Source organism: Coenobita brevimanus, chromosome 110, assembly GCF_032717465.1.
Source record: "Coenobita brevimanus isolate Jiangsu-jjx chromosome 110, ASM3271746v2, whole genome shotgun sequence".
Classification (NCBI taxonomy): Eukaryota; Metazoa; Arthropoda; class Malacostraca; order Decapoda; family Coenobitidae; genus Coenobita; species Coenobita brevimanus.
The window spans coordinates 51,002,948-51,009,176 of record NC_137063.1 but is presented as its reverse complement, the minus strand read 5'-3'; positions in this window follow the sequence as shown (position 1 = coordinate 51,009,176).

The following is a 6,229-nucleotide window of genomic DNA, read 5'->3' as shown; positions in this document are numbered from 1 at the left end:
GAACTGCGTGAAATAAGCCGCGAAAGGACGAAAATTTGTCCCAAGTGAAGGTGAAAGGACTATGGTTACGCTGACGCTTAATATATGGCGCTGCCTGACCTAGTTTCTGTTTCTGATAAGAGATAGTTCCTTTCTTGGCTTAACAAATGTTTCCAGTCATCTCAAGGAACGGTGAAATTTTTTGCCAGTTACGCATCACCAGTGTACACAAAGCGGTAGGCAGTGCAAATGATAATCTAGAATTTAGATCTTTGAGGAGGCTTCGTATCACATTTTCCATAGCGACGGGATTATGGCGTCTGGCAATAGATAGATAGATAGAATTAATTTGGGTATTGAACCTAAACATTATGATAAAAAGGTGTCTCATAAGAAAAGCTCTCTGTCGCTGGAAACCATTGGAAGTGCTAAGTGTTACGAGAGATTACTGCATTACTCTTTGCCATCAGAGCATCACATCGGTCGTCCGTAGTGTCTCATGATATTAGTGTCGCTACAAACCAGCAGAATTACAGTGATGAAGAAAGATATTACAGTACCACTTTTTCTCCTGAGCGTTATTTTTAGTGTTCACATCTGCCGTTCATATAGAAAAGTGTCGACATGTCAAACACACACACACACAAAATTGTGTTGCTATGGGCCGTTAAAACTATTTTGTGATTAAAAAAAAAGCTAATATAACATCAGTCTTTACCGTCTGTGAGTTATTGTGTTATCAGAGAAAAGTGTCGAAGTGTCACATAAGAGTTTTGTGTTGTTACAGGTTATTAAAACAATAGTGATTAAAATAGATATTATAGCATCGATCTTTGCCATCTAAGCGTTTTTGTGTGTGTGTGTGTGTGTGTGTGTGTGTGTGTGTGTGTTCATATCTGCCGTCCAAATAGAAAAGTGTCTCAGTGTCCCATGAAAAGTGTTTAGTGTTAGTGCAGAACTTTGGTACTGTGTAGTGATGAAAAAGGAATTAGAGTATGAATTTTATCCCTTATGAGCCTTACTACAGTGTGAATCTCCCGTCCAAATAGAAAAGATCTTAGTGTTCTTGCAGAACATCAGAGCATAGAAGTGATTATGAAAAAGTGAATAATCTGTCATCTGTGTGTTATTCTACAGTATACCCTTCACATTAACTTGGCCTAAAATTACCGTCTCTCCATCTTGAATGATGATTCGTAGCAATAGATTAACACTAGAACATGGTGCTAGTCACAAAGAAGTGCTATGGAAAAGGATGTAGAAACGTAGCATTGTCTTATTTCTACCACTGAATTACGTGCAGTAAGCTGTCAGAGGATGGCAATCTGGGCCAAGTTAAGGTGAAAGAACTACAGTCACGAAAAACGTTCTGTAGAAAGGATGCAGGGCAATAGTATTGTTTTCTGCCACTAAATTACGTGAAATAAGCTGAAAAGGAACGAAAATCTGAACCAAGTAAAGGTGAACGAACTATAGCGATTTCTGTTCTTCATCGTTCATCAGGCATAGGTGTGATAACGGCAAACGTGGACGCTTTCAGTGTCTTAAAACTGCTTAGCAAAAGAAAAACCAAACAAACAAAAAAAAAACATATCAGACTGTGACATCTCAGATTTATTTCTGAGTGTTGTTATCTACTATTCTTCTTTCCATTACGCAAACAGTGGAACAATTGCCAAAGTGGAAGCTACCCAAACCACCTTCGATGTGGCGAGGCGAGAGCGGCATGATGCAGCTGTGCTCTTTTCTATCTGTCTATCTATTTGCCAGACGCCTCAATCCCGTTTGGGGTGGCCACAAACAAATTCCCTCCACTTGACCTATATTTTGCCATCTCCCTTTTCTGACGGACGAGCTGTAACAGTAGATTAACACTGTAATATGATTTTATTTACAAAGAAGTAGATCATAGCTAATCGACCACTGTTTTGTAAAATAAGCTGTAAAAGGACAAAAATCTTGACCAAGTTGAAGCGATGTTTTGGTGGTGGTTTTGTCACTACGTGAAGGCACCTGCTTCATTATTTAATTTCCGCCATTTCTGTATGTTTTGATCTAATGCATATTTATTTGGTCTATTCTTATTGTATATCTGCGGACGATTTTATTCAGCTTAGGGGAAACTCTGCTGTGAAGGGATTAATGGATACCATTCCAAACCTCTCCTGATCGAAAACCAATCCTAAGTTGAATAAAATCGTCTGGAGAGGACAGAAAAAAAATTACTGATTGGACCATTGGACTGAAGCATTACCGCGAAAGAAGACCGAAGTTTTTCAAGACTGCATGAGTAAGAAACACTGTGAACTGCTTCCCTTGCAGTAGAGTAAAGCCTCGAAACACCACCATAGCACAGGATAACAGGTGTTATTTATCTCAGTGAATAAACTGCAGCTCAAGACGCGTAGCGGACATACATGGCGTGGCTCGCTTATCTCCTGATGTGAGATGGCCTCAGGTAAGTGATGCTTTAGTCCATTATTATTGTTCGTGATGTTAAATTGCTTTGTCATGACGTTCCTTCGCCATTGTTCGTCAGTGTTTAAGTCAATTTTCACACACCAAACCGGCTTCCGCGTCTCCGGCCTGTGCCACACCCCACTTCCTCCTCGATTACCATCAGCAAATAATTTCCACACCCGTCCAGCATCGCTCAGTCACTCCCTACAGCCCTTTCATTTCTCCTTCTCCCTTTCTCTTTCCTTTCCCTTCTCCCTTCCTCCCCTTCTCTCCCCTCCTTTCCCTTTTCCCCCAACCCCCCCTTTCTTTTTTATTTCCTCCTTTTTAATCTCCTTTCTCTTTCTTTTTCTCCTCTACTCCCTCTCTCCCTATCATTTCCTCCCTTTTTCTCCTCTCTCCTTTCTCTTTCCTCTCCCTCCCCGTGCTCCAAGCATTATCTCTCCCCTTCTCTCCTCTTTCCTCTCTCTTTCCTTTCCTCTTTCCCTCCCCTTCCCCCTTTCCCTGCTATCCTTTCCCACCCCCACCGCTTTCTTTTTTTATCTGCAAGAGGGCTTCTGTATTTTTAAAGAGATTTATTCAAGCTTGACCGTGTTTGCAGAGTTACGAAGTGGTCTCACTGACTGTCGCTTTGGACAGTTTCTGTTTTGAAAATGAAATACTTGTTCTTGGACTCGAGGCATATTTTGCAAAGTTTTTCTGTCCCCATAGGGAAAAAAATCCTTCAATCCCCCCCCCCCCACTGTATTACTATAGAAAGTTCTCCGTGCTGCAGAATTTCTTGGAATTTATGTGTGATTTGAATATGAAATGCTTACTTTGTGACTCGGGGTATATATTTCCTTCCCCACCGAACGCAACAACGCTTTTCAGGGCGCCGCCACACCGAGGCCGGAAGCAGACATGCTGACGCGAATTGTCTGATTATTATTTACCAGTGCGTTAGGAGTAATGTTGGAATAGGAACACCTCGTTTCACTGGGTCACATTCTGTTAATGCCTCTCGCCGTTACCTGCATCATGTCCAACAGCGTGAAATAGATTGGTCAGAATAATTTTCACTGTTACCTGCACCATGTCTAACAGTGAGAAATAGATTGGTCTGAATGTGACCCAGTGAAACGAGGTGTTCTTATTCCAGCATTACTCCTGACGTACAGAATCGGGCAATTCGCGTCAAAATAAGTCTGGTTCCGGCCTTGGTGTGGTGGCGACCTTATTTCGCCCACACTGTCTTACTAGACGAGTTTCTCTGTGTTTTATAATTTATTTATTTTTTTGGCTAGGGGAATATTTTTGCCAAGATCTTCCGTCGGCACAGAAAGCAGCAACCCTTTTTATACATTTCGTTTTCACTACATTGGTAAAGGAAGTTAGCCACGCTTTCGATAAATATGTTAATGAATGCATGAACTAGACTCGAATGATGATAAGTCTGTTTTACTGTCTTTCATCTTCGCTTGTTATTTTAAGTTTCATTTTGACCCCGATTTCTCTCTCAAGCTCACGACCAGAAAAAGCGTGTCTGAGGCCCCGATTGTATTGACACTGGGTAAATGGAGATGATTTGTAGGAAGTCTCTCTCTCTCTCTCTCTCTCTCTCTCTCTCTCTCTCTCTCTCTCTCTCTCTCTCTCTCTCTCTCAGTGAAAGTTGCGTTCTGCTTCAACTATAGACTGCAAACGCGCCTTTCAAACTGGCAGCGGGAATGGACAGGCAGGATTTCGTTTAATCTACTGAGATTTTTTTTTTTTTAATTCTCAAACATGGATTAAGGGAGTGTAGGTCGCATCCCTCCCTTTATTTCCGGCGGACAAATGACTATCTATAACAAAAGAACAAAATTGTTTACCAAAATATGTACAATGTATATCATACATGTACGTTATAGTGGAATTATTTCAGCGAAAAGATGGATTTGACAAATTTTTTTTAGGAAGCTGATAATGAGTCTGCATGAATTACATCTTGAGGTTAGTAAGCTAGGAATCACGTCTCCCCCCTCTCTTTCTCCTCCCAGGTGTTGGATTCAGATCTGATTCTTGTTATTTCTTGACGGTAGTATTCAGCTTGGAACAGACGTGTGGAACTAGAAGGGTTAGACAGAGCCATAATTATTAACCCCTTAAGGAAGAGAAGACTTTCCTAAGTTGAATAAAATCGTTTGTCAGAAGCAAAAATGATCTAAGATGGACGTCACTGGTTTGAAAATGTTAATAAGCTAGCTGAAAAAGCGCTTGCATAATTCTGTGAACAAAATGAAATAATTGGATAAAAGTTCATAGGTGTTTGAACTAAGAAAAATACTTTATTGGACATGAAGTACTTGGTGATATGAGAATAGCTGCAAGATTTCTAAAAGTAGGGATAAACAGATATATATTTTACTGCATTTCACTGGTATCTGTCTTATTTCAGAGGTGGGAAGGGATTTTTCGACCGACAAATGGTTTTCCAATAAACTTTACAAAGCTGACAGGTTAATGACGCTGCGTACTGAAATTAGTTAACCAAATAATGTGATGTGTGAGAAAGGGGGTGGGGGGAGAGAGGGGAGTTGTGAGTGCTAACTTTTTGGTTCTAATGCAGCCAGGATTCCAGGGGCTTGAATGGTTAATGAATGGGAGTGTGGCTTTTCACTGGACTTGTTGCTGATTAGTTGTCTCACTAGCTTTCCTTTTCATTAATTTCTAGACCTTATTTTACCCCACCTGCATGTGAGAAAAGTAGGCGCTATGATGATAATGCTGCTGCTGCTGATGATGATGATGAGGAGGAGGAGGAGGGAGGAGGAGGAGAAGATACTGTAATAGTATTGATGATTATGATGATGATGATGATGATGATGATGATGATGATGATGATGAGGAGGAGGAGGAGGATAATGTTAGTAAGAGGTGTGATGATGATGATGATGAATTTGGTGCGAACAGCAAAGGGTCGTATTCTAATTAGGTTTGGAGATTTCGTAACACAACATCTTCGGCGATTTATTTTTGCATATTACCTCACAACATCCCGGTGCATGTTAATTGATGTATATAGCAACAGATCAATGTCAAAGGTTTAAGTTGGCTCGGATTTGAAGACTAATCGATGAATTCCATTGAGAGAGAAGCAAGGGAGGTGTCAGGACTTTTGTTACCGACAGTACACTCATGGTTAAAGCTTAAGGTGAGAATCGGAGCCTGAGAGTGATAATATTTTTATTTTGAACCGTTTTGTAATAGGAACAACTCTATGTATTTAGCTGAAAATGAATCGTGTGAATCTTCTGAGTAATAATAATCACTCTCTCATGGCTAGGAAGTGTATGTACTTTTTTCACTTTTACTTTGCCTAAAACTGCCATCTCCCCATTCTGAATGCTGAGTAATAATAATAGACTGACACTAGAATATGGTGCTAGTCACGAAGATGTACAATGGAAGGACGTAAAGCCTTATTGTGGTCATTTTCTGCCACTGAGCTGTACTAATACATTAACACTAGATTATGAGGCTAATAACGAAGAAGTGCTATGCAAAGAATGAAGAACTGTAGTATTGTCTTTTTTCTATCACTGAGCTACGTTGAAAACAAAACAAAACTGCAAAGGACGAAAATCCAAGCCAATTTATGGTGAAAGGACTATAGAAGCTGTATTAGAGACGACAAAGGGTAAACACTCAATATTATATTATGTAACTTAAGACCAAGAAAGTCTGTGAATGTGAACCTGACCCCAGATTCACGAACACACTGTGGAGAGAATGAAGAGTGAGAAATATACTAGGAGAGTGTATGTGGGTGACG